Source organism: Dreissena polymorpha, chromosome 3 (genome assembly GCF_020536995.1).
Source record: "Dreissena polymorpha isolate Duluth1 chromosome 3, UMN_Dpol_1.0, whole genome shotgun sequence".
Taxonomy (NCBI): Eukaryota; Metazoa; Mollusca; class Bivalvia; order Myida; family Dreissenidae; genus Dreissena; species Dreissena polymorpha.
Window position 1 is genome coordinate 142,281,186 of NC_068357.1, and position 17,477 is coordinate 142,298,662.

Consider the following 17,477-nt stretch of genomic DNA (forward strand, 5'->3'; position numbering starts at 1 on the left):
CTAGTTAATTTACAGGCACGGGAAGGACCTTACAAACTTCAACCCACACGCACACACACAATGGGTTCGATGACGAACTTTTAATTCATATATATTTTAGGTTCAACATTTAAAACTTGTTCAATACAAGTATCTTAACACATTCGATTCAATAACAACACTTTTATTGGTGACTTTAAGGCTTATCCTTATATTGGTTTCAGTCCTAAATTCTTGACCGTTTCGCTACTGGGCCTTTATTTTTTATTGCCAACAGTACAGTAAGGTATAGTTTTCTTAGCGCGTGTAATGAGAAGCCATATTTGCATACTCTTTTAGTTTTGGTAAGAAACTAAAATTCTCTTTAAGATTTCAAACACATTTGTATTTATTTCACGTAATTGATCCGCATTTTAATGATGTGCTTTTGCTGTTGTATGTGAAGGAGTAAGAGTTTATGTTATTTAAAATTGAACATTTGGAAAATGACTGGTCTTTGTCTGTATGCCTCGTTTTCATACTTTCGTGTCTTCTCATTGGATTCGTGCTCAATTTAATACGTCATTTTCGCTCTCGCCAAATACTTCGCGTGTCAGGATTCTATTCAAGTAGATCGAGCGTTTACAACTGCTGACTATTTTGCCGAGAAAATGAGTTGTAAACAAGAAATGTTCCACACAGACATAGTAGTCAATATAAATTGCCGCCTTAAGAGTCTTTTGATGATTTTTTCTTTGGCAGACTCTTGGCGTCAATAGTCCACTCTATCTTTTTAATAGCGAGAGTTTTCCTTCTTTGTCTATATTGATGCGCAAGGAATTTGGTGCGCAACATTCAAGCCCCGATATCAGACAGTTAATATCAACGGATTGCAATAATATTTACATACCTGTGTAGATAATTCATTTCTCAATAATGTTCCGTAAGAATTATGTAATGACTCTTTCAATTTTGCACGCCTGACCAATTTAAATCAACACACTACTCACATTTTCAATTCCAATCGCTGTGCCCGCTGTATACGGCAGGTAGATTTTAATCGATAACGCAGCCTATTACACCGTATGCCTTCTTCTGATTGGTTGATATTTAAATATTTCATAACATGGCGAGAGGTCAGTGATTGTATTGCGATTTAAGCAGAAATTTAACTGAAACAAATTATGCCTTTTAACTTCAATTCGACGCTATTTGAGGTAAAAATGGACTAATTAACTAAAACTTTATGAGTTGGTTATGTTCTTTTGCAATTCTAAGCATATTGATATAATAGTATTGTATTTAATTTTCGTTATGGTTGTTGCAGACCGGAGTTTCAGCGTTCAGATTTATTCTGAACGCGAATTATTTCAGCTAACAGACATAGATATTGCTTAAATTGTGGTAAAAAAAATACCATTGCCAAGTATAATTGCATTATAAATCGCCAGCACTGAAAACAAAAAAATGTTAGAAATTCTTTGCAAGTGGCAGAAGCATTTCTAAGGAAGGCCACGCTCTATTTAATTCGGAGCACTGAGAGGTACACGACAGGGTATTGTAACTCAATATGCAAGATGCACAAGACAATTATATTTCAATTAACACGTTTGCATTGTTTCGTTGAAAGCACGGACTCTAGATTACACGGATATGAAACGGGACCGTTACGCCAAATATCTTGTTGTGTCTAAGTCACGTGACCGTGTCGTAACTATCGATCTTCTATCGAAGCGCCGAGGTTATAAATTTGATGTACCCACTCACGTATTTTGTTAAATTATAGTTTCATTTCTAGGCCGATTTTGACAAATTATATATCATTACAAAGCTAACGTATCGTAGTTTTTAGATATATAAATATATATTAAGTTTTTCTTCTGATTTCGGCAGCCCGGCGAGTTATAACGTAATTAAGGAATGAAGGCGGGAAAATGTAGCGCGCGTTCCTAAGTTCCTAACGCACTGAACTGATGCTACGGTCTTGGCGATTATGCTTTTGTTTAGATACCGGCCATTGAATTTCCTTTGCCATGATTATTATATTTTTTTATGAAATATATTGAAATATTTTGTTCTAGAGACATATCCATAAAGCTAAGTATTAATGAAGCTTAATAAATTTACGATTTCATCTCTTGATTATAACACAGAAAGGGTGTTAATTTTATGAAGAAACAGCGTATACAAATGTATAGCGGACCCTCTTGATATTTTTCGGCTTTGCATACTTCAAATATAATGGGTGTCAAAACATTCATCGTTTGTTGTTTATTATCAAAAAAGTAATTATGTAAAATTATATGAAAGGTTATTAACCATAAATCATCAATTAATTAAAATTATTTAAAGATTCTTGAAAATCACGGTCAACTGTCTATGCATGTATATTGAAATATCTTTATAAGTTAACAGAGTTATAAATATATAGAATTCTAAATTAAAACTCTGTATTATTTGTATTTTTCGGAAAGATTATTTAACCCCGTTGTGGTCAAATGAGAATGCTGTTTTTAATTATGTTGTTCCGTACACTACCATACACTCTTTATAGGACTACGAAATGACGGAGTTTTTTTACCGGTACCCGCTAAATACGTTAAATGTTAAGTATTAGATTTTTTAAATGTTTAAAATGTACATGTATAGGTATTAAGCACTTATAATTATTGTGATTTAGCTGGCTGACATCTATACAGTATTTAGTTTATGGCAATCTGTATGGGCAGATGACTATAAATGTTTTCAATACGCTACATATCTTATAAACGCAAAATTGAGTATTTGGCGTTACATTACTCCAAGAAATGACCACTAATACCACGAGAAGACATGGAGGTATCATAAAAAGTGTAAACTGACCAGACATTGCCACCTGTGGTTAGGGACCAATATACAAGTATAGGTCCCTGCTGTGGCGTATGACACCATAGTGTTATTTAGTATTGGTCGGCACAGTATCTGATCATAACGAGATAATTGGCTTGTGCTGAACACAGGGGCAATAAAACCACAGATCTATCAATAAACAAGATTATTGAGATATCTTTTATTGAACACCGCGAAAAAAATGCTCAAACCATGGACTCTAGATTACACGGATAAAAAACATGGCAACATTCTCAGAATCATCACTGCTATATGTGTAATCACCTAACAATTCGTCTTAAAATAATTTATATATTTGAGTTGAAGACGATGTACTGTTGTTTAAGTCTGAATAAACTATCTGTCTGCCTGTCTAAATCCAAGCTGTCATCGTCCCGGTGAAAAAAATCTGATTTTCAATAGTTGGACATGATGCCCTGATGTCAAAATACGAAATGACCCGCGTAACACGGACCGTGATTTTCAAGAATCTTTAATAAATTGATAATTTAAGGTAAATAACAATTCAAATAATTATACATAATTACCTTGTTGATAATAAACAGCAAACGATGAATGTTTTTGACACCCATTTTATTTCAAGTATGCATGCAAAGCCGAATAATATCGAGAGGGTCCGCTATATACGCTGTTTCATCATAAATTTTACACCCTTTCTGTGTTATAAACAAGAGCTGAAATCGTTAATTTATTAAGATTCATTTATAATAAGCTTTATTGATATGTTTCGTGAACAAAATACTACAATATATTCCCTAAAAAATATAATAAGATGGCAAAAGAAATTAAATGGCCGGTTTCTAAACAAAAGCATAATCGCCAAGACCGTAGCATCAGTTCAGTGCGTTAGGAACGCGCGCTACATTTTCCCGCCTTCATTCCTTAATTACTTTCGTTTTTAAACAAATTTTTTTTCTATCGTATACAGAATTCTATTCTCCTAAGCAAGATGTAATTTTTAAAACTGAACTCCAAATATAAACGCTACAAATTGGTATTAAGTGCGAACATGTCAACCGTAAATCTAGATTCTAAAACTCCAAAACGGTATGATATTTGCAAAAGTTTAAGTTATAACTCGCCGGGCTGTCGAAATCAGAAGAAAAACTTAATATATATTGATATATCTGTTTACTACGTAACGTAAGCTTTCTAATGATATATAATTTGTCAAAATCGGCCGAGAAATGAAACTTTAATTTAACAAAAGACGTGAGCGGGTACATCAAAATGTATAACCTCGGCACTTCGCTGTACGCTAATCGTAAAAGATCGATAGCCACAACACGTTAAAACGCGCGGTGGTAAAACATAAAATGTGTATTTCTTGTGTTTAACTCGCTATAAATCCATTAATAACAACGGGAATATACTTAAAGTTATATTTTTTTGAAAGAGGAATTAATAAGCAACAAGATAACGTATAAACCAATAAAATCGGATGAATAGTTTTTGCATAAGATTGAATTTACTACAGTAAGGGTCAAATACTCGATTCATCTCCTGTCAATATACACTCCGTGTTGAAAGTAACCATGGTTAAAAATATTTAAATCCCTGCTCTTATTTGGAAGTTTATATTTGAAAATAAATCGCTTCCGTCATTAAATACACATTCAATTGTGTCTTAGAAAAAGGACAATGCAATCCGTTACATAAAAAATAACTTCCCCACTGGGAGCCCCATTTAGAACGCGGTCAAGCGAGGAGCACAAATCCAATGAGAATAATCTTCTGGATGATGAAGATCATTGGCCTTCACCTTCACTAGTTGAAAAAAAGTAAAAATCTAAACAAAGACAATTTTCAGATGGTTTAATACTGAAGTAGTATTTTATTGAGGATATAAAAGTTATACAATGCTAAAAACACTTGTCATTGTATGCGCATGCGTGAAATACATAGTTATGGGGCACGAATGTATGAGAACATAGCATATGCCTACGAAACGGTAGTTTCAATAATTTAACTCTCAGTTTTGGTCGTCCGTTTATATGTACCGATGAAAATGGAAAACTGAATGCAAAATAGAAACAGTTGCAATAGTGTTACAGTTCTATTTATCTGGTTGTGGGCTCATTCGGGCCCAATTTCAGGCTCATTCAGCCCAATGGTTTCCAGTCAACTCGTACCTAAGTCAACACGTACCTTAGTCAACTCGTACCCGATTTGGTTAACTCGTACTTTAGTCATTGTTCTGGTTGGTCAACTCGTACCTATGTAATGTTGTGTTCTTTATGAAAAAAATTTGCGATGGGTGTTTGCATACATTAGATGTTTTTATGTTCGTTGCAGGTATAAGTTGACCAAATAGTTATATTTTGGCATAGACAAACATAACAGGTTGTCTTTAGGATTAACCATGGCCATCCTTAAAAAATTGTTTGTTTAGCATAACCCGACCCAGGTAAATTTTGGTGAGTAGGTAGGTAGGGATTTTTTTTTATTTATTTTTTTTTTTTTTCTGACATTGAACTCCGGCATATACCAAACTGAAAGGTAATTATCAAATAAAGCTCTAAGTCTTCTGCCTCTGGAAAAGATTTTTCTGCGCCGTACGTATCACGGCACGTGTATTCATAAGTCTATTTTTTCTTTAAAGAACTTTGAAAATATAATATAATCGACGAAAATTATTTTATCTGAAAATGGACAGTCCGAAAAATTGTACGCATTTTGCACATGAAATAAAATGTGCATATCGTTTGACTACAGAAAATGAAAACAAATAACCTAGCAAATATGTAATTAATATACTATTTGGTTGACGTATTACCAGGGATCATATTTTTTTCGGTTTTGTCGGTCCTAGACCGATTGGGGTCATGAAAGACCGATTGAAAATCCCAAAGAGTCAGTCCGATTCTGTTCGCTAAAATTCCCAAGTCATGAAATCGATTACGCTGTGCACATGCTAGCATACCCTAATTACATTGTTATCTCTATTAGGTGTGATAAACTGCAGTCTCTAAACCGGTCAGGACCAATCTATTGCATGTCAGCCGACTAGTATCAGCGTATGACCCCTAACAACGAAGATTCGCGAGGTTGTGTATTAGTCAAGCGTGAATAACCCAGTGTCAATATCAATCAATAATTTCACTGGCTTATACCTAGCACACTAATCGGTCCGTAATGTGGGCTCGTCCACGATAAAATCATTGACAGTTACTTCGGAGATTAAAACCTCGATGTTATCCTCGTGGAAATTGTGCATTTCATGCATGATACAGTCAGTAAACTTTCATATAAACAAAGAAGAAAATCGGATATTGTGCAATAATTGTGGGCACAAAAGCACGCGCTGTAACTAAACAATACATGCCGATACATTTTCCACCAGCGTAATAATCCGGCAATAATTGAATGAAAGTTGCGGTTTTGATTGACAGAACAGCCGAAAGTTATTTTTATGGGCGGAACTTTACATAAAATAGTACACAAGAAAAATAATATACATTGTATAAATCTTTTGTAAAAATCGTGTTAGAATCGAAATAATTTGTGTACTTTATTGTTTGTTGTTGAATAACCCACGACCGGAAGTTAAGATGTGTGGTTTTTAATCGCTCGTGCTTCGCACTCGTGATTTAATCCCTACGCATTTTAACTATCGGCCGTGGTTAATTCGATAACAAACTATAATGTACACAAACATTTGATAGATTCAATGCATGTGTGTAAGCTATTATCGAGTCGACAATGATTTAAAACATTGGTATAGACTTACACAGATTAATAATATTGACAACAATCAAAAGTCAGATAAAACAGTTAGCGAAACAACAATGAAATACCAAATGATAAAACCAATTGAGAAAACTCGTATGTTACGTTTAAAAAAAATGCTTAAGGCAATTTAACTTGTACATTATTATACCCTCTTCATGAATGGCAAAATCAATGGTATATATTTTAACGTAAATTGTCATAATTTCGGATACAAATTTTCGGACCCTTTTTCCCCATTTAAATCCAGACCGATTGATGTTGCTGGAAAATATGATCCCTGCATATTACTTTACAATAGCATAGTTTGTGAGTAAAAAAACAAAGTAATTATAACATTTTAATTTCAATCAAGAACAGAAAGGTGCAACATCTTCGACATGTAACTAATTATTTAATTATCATCCTTTAATTCAGATCGATAGTCGGTAGTAATTTGTAAAGTGATCAGCTTAAAAATAATTTATTGAGTGTTACGCTTCTTTTCAATTGCTTATTTTTTATACGACTTTTGCCATCGGCCGTTATATTGTAGGCAGACGACAATATCAACTGTGTATTCCATTATCTGCGCATAAATGACCCAGGGATTTCAATAGATTTTAAAAACCAGGAGTCAATGACCCCTGGACTGAAATTTTGAGGAGTCAAATTGAAAAATGCTGGGGTCAATTTAGAAGCGCGTTTATTGTGTTTTTGTCTGTATTATTCATGTTTTTTTGATAAACATATGCTCTAAGAGTAACACAATATCTTAAAACGTTATACTGCTTTATTAAATAACAATACCATGATACATAACACAGCATTTTTTAATGATACACAAAGATAATGACAAAACATAAATAATTTGTGCGAACAATATCCACATTAAGTTTTCATTTCACAACTTTTATTTTTTTCTATCACTATACTATGTTTATTTGTAAAAACAATAAATACTTATTAAAATCTACTTCATCATAACACATTTAAGTCTTTTAACACATTTAAGTAATTTAAGATATATGGTAGCACCTTTTCATCACATATTTATCGTTATTATATTATCATCATCCCTATGATACATGTAGCTTTTGTAACAAAACACAATCTAAATGCATGGAAAATCTAGTATATCTATAACTCAGTGCTCCAGCTAGGATTTGAAAAGGGCAGGGGGGCTTTTTTGTCAAAAGGGCACTTTCGACGCGCAGCATTTTGTCAAAAGGGCACTTTTGACGCGTAGTATTTTGTAAAAAGGGCACGTTCGAGCGCGCGGGTGTTTCTGGAATGCTTCTTATTGCATGTTAATTTATATGTTATAAATAATTGTATTATTCCCATTATTATTAAACCATTCAAATATAATGTCTACAATGAGGATTAAACTAATTACAATGTAATAAGAGATTTATGAATTATCATAAAATTTTGTAAAAAAAAAAAAATTTTTTTTTTTTAGGGGGGGGGGCAGGGCGGAGGTTCGGGCAAGCAGGGCGGAGGTTCGGGAGGGCAGGGCGCCGCGCCCTTCGATTTAGGCCTAGCTGGCGCACTGTATAACTGTTTATCCGAATACTATACGTGTCCGAAATATGTACACTTAAGAATGCCTTACCTGTAGTAGTTTAAATTTAATAATCCAAATTGTCATTCTTGTTTTCTGGTTTAACAAACCTTATCAAATGTTTGTTAAATCCAGTTAAAGCTTTCTCCATTATTGAATCACCATTACTTGTAATTTGGATTGCCAGCTTTGAATTAAATGCGGGTTATAATTTAATTTACAATACGTCAGCGATTTACAATGTTGAAAGTCATGACGTAGAAATTTAATTCTACTCGGATAATTTATATATAATCGAAGTAATGTGTTTTCTCAATGTTTATGTGTAGTATAATGACTTGTTAGTGTAAAGAATTAACTGGTATTCCAGTTTATATAAGATATAAAGGTGTTACTCGTAATTATCGGTAGATTAACAAACTGACAAAACTCGCTGGACTGAATAGTGGATCTACGTAATTAATAGACCTTTGATCAATTTAGTTTTTCTTTATTTTTGCCGACTTTCTTTAACCTTGCCGTCTGCTAACAAAGTCTGCATTTCGGATGGTCAATCAATTATCACGTAATCACGGCTGCTAATTACCCAGTTAATGCGCACGCACTATTGAGACCATGACGTGTATTGGAAGAGATAAGATAAGATAAACAATGCCCGGGGTATTCTCTTGATTATAGACCGAGTTTCAAATTCTGATACTTTAATTTCAATGAGAAGCACAGCAGAATTTATTACCATGGAACTCGATATGTTAACTGACTGACGCACGGGTCTTATTTACGATGCGTCAAAATGACGCACAGCAGAAAAAAGGGTTGCGTCAAAAACGAGTCATTTTTAATTTACTCGCGTCAAAACGCAGGATTCTGCGTCTATTGAAATCCCTGTGACCCAATATTACCCGACAGCGAACTCAATGTTGATTGGCCAGCTACCATATGCGATCAAATTGTTCATGGAAACAAACAGAAAAATAGTTTAAAAAAAACCTCCGGATTAAAATGGCGGATGTTTTCAATGACATTTAACGAGATTTGAGCATATTCGCAAATTATATTTTTCTTGAGCCAAATTCGCTATTCTTTCGCAAATGGCGAACGACAGCGCGAGCCCTGTAATAGTGAGCATTTATTCCAATAATAACACGTTCGCAATGCTCGCGCTGTCGTTCGCCACTTGAGTCATTTGCAAAAATATTGAGAATTTGGCACAAGAAAAATCTAAATTGCGAATATCTAGTAAAATTTCGTTGAAAACATCCGCCATTTTAATCCAGACTGGTTTTCTATATTTGTCTCTTTGTTTCAATGAAAGTGTTCACAATAGTTAACAAAACCCGGTCTGTACCCGATTAGACATTACTTGACCTTATTGTTAATGAAGTGCAAATGGTAGCTGGCCAATCAGCATTGAGCTCGCTTACACATGACATGACGTTGTCCAATGAAACGTGAGGACGGGTGGAGCTATCGGATAATATTGGGTCATTCATGCGCAGATGTTGTATAATTTGAATAGACATTTAATATCGCCGTCTGCCTGCAAAATAGCGACCGGTCGGAAAGTCTTATAAAGAAAATATATAAGCAAATGAAACAAAAACGTGACAATACCCGTCAATAAATATTTCTAAGCTGACCAATTTTTATCTTTCTCCCGAATATTTACCGATCTGAATAAAAGAGTGATAATTAAATAATTAGTTATATGGCGATAATATTACACATCTCTCCCGATTGTCGAATTGAATTGAACGGTAATAATGAGTTAATTTGTTTTTTTTACTCCCAAACTATCCTGAACGACAGCAGCGTATTTTAATTAAAGGGATACGAGAAAAACAGAAGCGGTTTAATTGTATTTAAAGTCTAATTAATCGCATATGCATATGTCAAATAAATAGGCGACTCAAATAAATACCGTTACGCGTTTTGTTCATTGCAATTCTAGATATCCTTGATAGAGCATTCAATTAAATGACGCAAATAACCGAAAAGGATAAAACGCGGAAAGGAAAAATTAAGCTGAAAGAATTTTCGGCGAGCAAAAAAAATTTTTTTGGGAAAGTATAAAAAAAATTCAGTCGGGCCGATTTTAGTGGGTCGGTCGGGTTATGCCAAACAAAAGAATTTTTAAGGATGGCCTAAGATAACATTAACTAAAATGAAAAAAAAAACGACAGTAACGATATGATTTTTTTAATGAAATAAAGTATAGCATAAAAAACAACATACAAACAAAATACTTAAATATTAACAAATTTTGCATGGAATAATGGTTCGTCAGAAACTGAAGTAGTCAATTAATCAACGCCTAAAATACTTATTCACACCTACGCAGAGCTACAGATAAGCTTTTTGGGGTAATTGGGTAATACCCATCAAAATAAGAATGAATTGGGTAATGGAAAACGTGATTGGGTATCCAAAAGTATCATACCCCCTCATTAAAAAAAATAATTGGGTATTTGTACCAAAACAAACAAGTGAATTGGGTAATTGCAATAAAACATGAATTTAGCTTCTCAAAACCGTATCTACATAAAGTCACTGTTATGTATTCAATTGCAGTATAGGTTGTTCCATCTTTCTGCTACCAGATTCAACAATGGAATTTCTCAACCCACTCATCGAATGCGTTTCTACTTGTTCTTGTTCCAATATGGGCCAGTACTTTCGTTTTGGAAACACAACACACCCCATCATAGGGGGCTGGAACGGTGTTGGATAGTATAATATAGTGTATTTTGACCAAAAATGCCCAAAACCAAAATTAAATATAATAATATTAACACGGGTTTCAACTCAATTTTATTATTTTCTGACAGCCATCAATCAGAGTCCGGTTGCATTGCCAAAAATATAATACAAATAAACCACTTTGGCTTTTAGACGTAGCTAAGACATAGCTCTATCAATAAACAATAACAACTTACAGCACAAGGCACTGAAAATCTTATTTTGGAGAGCTTAAACATATCTGATTGATGGCTGTCAGAAAATATTTTTTTTAGTTGAAACCCTTGTTGCTTTAATTAAATAAAAAAAAATTGTTTGCATTTTTGGTCTATACACACTTTATTATACTATTCCTACACCGGTCCAGCCCTCTGTGCACCCCATCAACAAGTTCATCTAAAATACTACAGCAGATGTCCATGGTACAAAACATGGAGTTAATAATGTAATTAACCATGCCCTTTGCAATTGTTTTAGATTTATTTACCACGACAAAGGAATCTATATGTTTTTTTGTATTTTTTGCGGAACTTTTCGTCTGCCTCGAGACGCCAATTTGTTTGACTCGCATGTGTTATCTAAACGATTGGTAAATACGTTACCAGATAAAACATGCGCTTGTCGATAAAGACTCGAGTCAAAACGGCCGAAACAAAACGGGATTTTTCATTACGCATAGAAGGCGGCTCAAATTGGGTATCGGCGATTTGTTTTGCGTACCAGTATTTACGCAAATACGCAGCTTATTTGTAGCTCTGCACCTACGTGCAGTGCCTTCCACAGGAAATTTTTCAGGCGCCCCAGGGCCGATCGGGGGTGGGTGCGGGAGGGGTATCCCCTGCCGACGGTGATTTTTTTTTAAAATTCACGTGTCAATTGACGTTCTGTGGTGCGTTATAAATCTAAGAAAAACAGAAATGAAGTGATTGGTTAGGATAAATGTTTACATTTTTTTAAAGTTGTATCCAAATTAAGAGCATCTTAGTTATTTAACACTCATTATTTTCCCGATATTAAAACTGTCATATCATCCTTTCCGAGCTCTTTTTCAGGTAGACAACGAAGATAGGCTAACAACAACTAAGTTAGAAAACTGTCGTTATAGCAGTTGCTTCCCTTTGATAACAAAGATACAAAGTCAAGCTGCTGCAAAGATCGGGAACATTCTATTAATGACTGATTTAGCACCAAGCTCACGTTTCTGTCACACTGATGCTTAACTTTGCATGTTGTGCCCCCTATTATCGGACATATAAAGAGCATTGTGTTATCTGAGTTAATGTGTTTTTACTGTTTTTTTACATTATGCTGACTTCTTCGAAGTCTTTTGTTTGACTTCTCACTTTCACTATGTTCGGTGTGTGTTGGTAATGCGTGCAACAAAGATGAAAGAACAAAATATTATAATAGCAAGTTCAGTTATTGACTCGCAACTTGACACGTTGCATTTGTTTTTACAGTTGAGATATTAGGAGTTGTCTCGCTTCCTGACCCCTGTTATTGGTCGTTTATTGATGTAACAACATGTCAATAACATGCAAATTAGAAGCATAAACGGGTGCACAAAGGTGCGAATGCAAACGTGAGATTGTGGGTGTGAAACATCTAGATAGCGTCTTGGTTTCAAATGGGTTATTAAATAAACGATTACGTGACTGTCAAACTTTATTGAAGCGATGAACATAAATAATAATTATAATAACAAAAACACATATTATTTACGGTGGTTAACTGGACATCACTAATAATATTTCTATATACTAATATATTATCAACACGGGAAATTCAATAATAAGCATCGGGTGTCTTCATACAGCATCCGTCTTGTTGGCTGCAGACCTGCATTACAATCTTATAACAGAAATGATAAAATAGATGCAGGGGTCTCGCTAGTGGGCGAAGTGGGCGATTTGCTCGCCAAGGGAATATTTATGTTGCTAATTAATTTCATGAAGGCGACATAACTTCTCCACCTTTTAATTATTTGTTTGTGCCACACATTGACCATTAAAATCAGTTTGATGTGGAGAATTGGACACAGGAGAATTCTCAGCCAGAAGTTGCCCCAATTACAGGTCATGCAAAGTTGAACATTCAAATGCACAGTCCGGAGCTATTTAGAGTTCTTAAAATTGTTCATAGGTGAAGCCTTGATTAATTGCCTTGTGCTGGCTACCAATAACTATACTTCAGCAAAATTCGATTTGATCTTGATTTTCTTAAAATTTACAAGGAAGTAAGAATATTATGAATATTACTGGTTTTTATCCCCACGCTTTTTGAAAAAAAGGTGGGGATATTGTGGTGATCTCCGCCGTCCGTCCGTCCGTCTGTCCGTCCGTCCTGGCCACTATCTCCTCCTACACTAAAAGCACTAGAACCTTGAAATTTACACACATGGTAGCTATGAGCATATGTGCGACGGTGCACTATTTGGAATTTTGATCTGACCCCTGGGTCAAAAGTTATAGGGGTTGGGGTGGGGCCGCGTCAGAAATTATCACTCATTTTTTTAGGTTATTTTACATTTACTTCTTTATTTCTACACCGATTCACTTCAAATTGATACTGGACCTCACCTATGACAATACGGTCAATCTCAACCATGCATGGCCCCATTCCCAACCCTGGGGCGCCCCGCCCACATAGGCCACACCCACCAAAAATTTCCATTTACTATAATTTTTTCATTTCTACACGGATTCACTTCAAATTGATACTGAACTTTTGTTATGACATTAGGGTCAATCTCAACTATGCATGGCCCCAATCCCAACCCTGGGGCGCCCGCCCACATAGGCCACACCCACCAAAAAAATCCATTTACTATAAAAAAAATTTAGGTTATTTTACATTAACTTCTTCATTTCTACACTGATTCACTTCAAATTGATACTGAACCTCTCTTATGACAAAACGGTCAAACTCAACTATGCATGGCCCCTTTGCCAACCCTGGGGCGCCACGCCCACATAGACCACACCCGCCCAAAATTGCCTTTTACTATAATTTCTTCATTAATACACTGATTCACTTCAAATTGATACTGAACCTCTCTTATGACAATACGGTCAATCTCAACTATGCATGGCCCCATTACCAACCCTGGGGCACCCCGCCCACATAGGCCACACCCTCCCAAAATTGCCTTTTACTATAACTTCTTTATTTTTACACCCATTCACTTCTAATTGATACTGAACTTCTCTTATGACAATACAGTCAATCTCAACTATGCATGGCCCCATGATCAACCCTGGGGCGCCCTTGGGTCAAACATGCGGCGTGGGGATACGCGTCGGCCTCTGCCGCGCCATTTCTAGTGTTAAAATTGAAGTTTTTTTGATACACCTGAACAGGAAAAAAATAATAACAAGTACCAGAATAATTACTTTACAATCAATTACAAATAAGAAAAATGTAGGTTTTATTCACTTGACATCTCTTATTATAAATGAAATGCAGCCTTTTGAATTCCAATTTCCATCACCCATTTCAGCCTCATTATTAAAATAGCTTAACAGTTATCACATAAAAAGCATGTTAAGTGTTAAATATATAACTTAATGAACATTTAAGTGAGTGTGTGTTTGTATTTGTTAATGTTGTCCCCCAAAGTGTGAAATAAGAGTTGTTTCTGATTAATGATAATTGGCACGGTTTAATGAGGGGTATAAGACAAGTAAAGAGTTGATTGAAAGCTGAACGGAAATACTTCTCCTTCAATTTGGCGCAAAATACATGTAAACTGAAGACCTATGATGCAACTGTACAGAATTGACATCTCCCGAAAATTTGAGCTAAGCTTGACCCCTGGATGCAAAAGTACCATTTCTCCCCGAAAAGTTGCCACTTCTCCCTATTTTGGCCTTTGGGAGAAGTGACTTCTCCCTAAATTTTGAACCTAGCTAGACCCCTGAGATGATGAACGTTTGCAAAATATAAGCAGTATCAATTGAATATTAAGCAACATAAATTGAAAACATATTTAAGTGCATATGGACATTGATTGTGGCAGGGGTATCCCCACTGAACTTTCGTAAAACACCTGACGTGATGTGTGCGCATAGTTTTCTGTTCATTCTATAACAGTGACCAATCGACAACTGAATGTAAATTTAGAGTTCACGCAACATGTACATGTAAAAGCCATTTTCTGAACACAGGAAAGTGAAAGTGTTTTTTTAAATATTTGTTTGTATTTAAAAGGTCAAAATCAATTATATTTTGTGTCGTCTGTGTATGTTTCTTTGGTTTTCATTTCTATTTTAGCTCATCTTATGCAAATAAATATCGTTATTTTCATTGTTTTCAATCAAGTCTCGTTTCCGAGATCATCTCTGGGATTTAACTGTGTAAGCTACTTCGTTGTGCTTAGTGACTAACAATATCATTGCTTCGACAGATGACACGCGCTTATTGAAATTTTGGATGTTATAATACACAAGCTGTTGGATGTTTGGTTGCTTGATTGGGCAATAAAACAAAGACGCCTATTGAAGCGCATCTGTGTATTTAAACTGGAAGCTCCGTAACGACTGTCAGCTAGATTGAGCCGGTTAATAGGCCCCCTGACGATACCTTAATTACGTAACCTATCAATAAATCGATGATTGAGATGACAGGCATTCGCAAACTTTGAATAATCGTCAAAATGGGTAATTGCAGTTACTGATAAAACACACAGGTCGGAAAATTTTTAGCGCCCCGGGGACTTAAATGGCTTGGGGAAAACCCTGACGTGATACGGCTCGTTAATATCGTCATTTACCTAATCTGCACCTGTGTTAAATATTGAATAACGCATTACCCGATACGGGTCGCTGATATCTAAATTGATTTAATCTGCACCTTTTACCTTTGTAAAAATAAAGAACACCTTTGAGTAAAAACAAACGGGTTTATAGAGTATTTAGATCCAAGATTTTATTGAACATATATATAATACATTTTTATCTAACAGCATAAACTAAAAGTTACTTGTTGACACAGTTCAACAAACAATTTGTTTCATTACTAGAGAATACTTAAGATTATTGAGTAAAAACAAACGGGTTTACTGAGTATTTAGATGTTTTAATAAGATTTTATTGGACACATAATATATTACAAATTTTTATCCAACAACATAAACTTGTTGACACAGTTCAATCTATAATTTATGTAGAAGCATCTTACTTTATCTACGGAAACGTATGTACTGACGCTAATCGGAAACTAATTAAAACATAATAAAGGGATTACTTTCAAGATTTACAGTGTCTGTGTTGCCATCTATCACATTCGTAGCACATAATTGCCTTACACTCATCAGAAACAATATATCCACAAACAACACAAACACAGTCACTATCTCCCTCATCCATGATGATAAAGATTAAGAACACAAAACACTTATAAATTATAATCCACATTAAACACTAAATGAAATTATGTCCAAGACATGAAACAAAAAGTCGATATTTTGTTTCAAGATATTAATGCTGAAATCTGCAAAGCCTTTTGTGGATTAACTCATATAAAAGTGAGAAAAACATACGTACCAAGTGAAAGCAAAACTGAATTGTAATTAAGTGTAATTAGAAAACCGTCAATTATTTTCCTTTTTAACTTCAAAGTGAATCATACCTTTAATTGGTTATGGCTTCATGCGGTGTTTTCAATCAAACATATCATCAAAGAAAATGCTGACAACTACCGTGCTCGTCATTTTAGATGCACGACAAACAATTTGTTTAACATATCACTGACGGTCCTGTTATCATAAAGGTGTTATTAGTAAACATTCTATCAAACAAATGCAGACAATTTATTTCATCACGTATCTGTTGTAGGCAAGACAAACACGTCGTTTATAATTATTTACGTGTGAAAAATAATGAACTTGTCTACTTTTGAAAAAAAAAATCAAGAAAAAGGTATAACATATACTCATATAAAAACATAAAAATAATTTTAAGGAGGGTACGTGTTGACCAAATCGGGTACGAGTTGACTAGTAAGGGTACGTGATGACCAAAAATCGGTACGAGTTACAGCGATTTTCCTTGTCCAATTGGGAAAAGTACCCGTACCGGTCCGATTGGGAAAAATTGAGTCGTGAAAACCTCAAAATTGGGACAAATCGAGTCGTGAAATCCTGAAATTGGGAAAATCGCGTCGTGAAGTTTGGGTCTTATTGAATACATCATACAGTTCATACTTAATTGAACATACCCATTTAAATAATCATTTGCAGGCATGCCTTAATGACCATTAAGTTATAAAGTTTATATAAATAACAAAATATTATAAAGAACACACCAAATCAATTACTAGTTGTTTTAATCTCTTTTAAAGCAATGTCTCTCTCTTTCATTTTTGTGAAAATTTCAACAATCTTTGATGTTTGATCATCACTCAGTTGCTTGCATCCCTCCCTGCACAGCATCATTATTGCTGTCAATGTGTCCTGTGATAGATGGTTCCGATTGGTTTTTTGGCATAAAATTTGCTATTATGACTCATTTCAAACTACGATAAGGTTACAAACCGACGTAAAACAGTACGCTGGCTGCCTGGCAAAAGAACCGGAAACAGTAACAACTCTATTGATTGAATGCGCTGAATAATAAAA

At 34.8% G+C, this 17,477-nt stretch overlaps 1 protein-coding gene across 4 annotated transcripts in view; it reads left to right on the forward strand.

Annotated features, from left to right (window-relative positions):
- The first annotated feature begins 218 nt into the window (after nucleotides 1–218).
- Nucleotides 219–17,477, forward strand: part of LOC127871757 (RNA-binding protein lark-like) — a 32,174-nt gene continuing 14,915 nt past the window's right edge. For 3 of the 4 annotated variants that reach the window (XR_008045540.1, XR_008045541.1, XM_052414925.1), the window contains exon 1: nucleotides 219–323. The gene's annotated coding sequence lies outside the window, so the exon portion shown is untranslated. The remainder of the gene's footprint in view (nucleotides 324–17,477) is intronic. The other variant, XM_052414926.1, reaches the window with a different exon arrangement.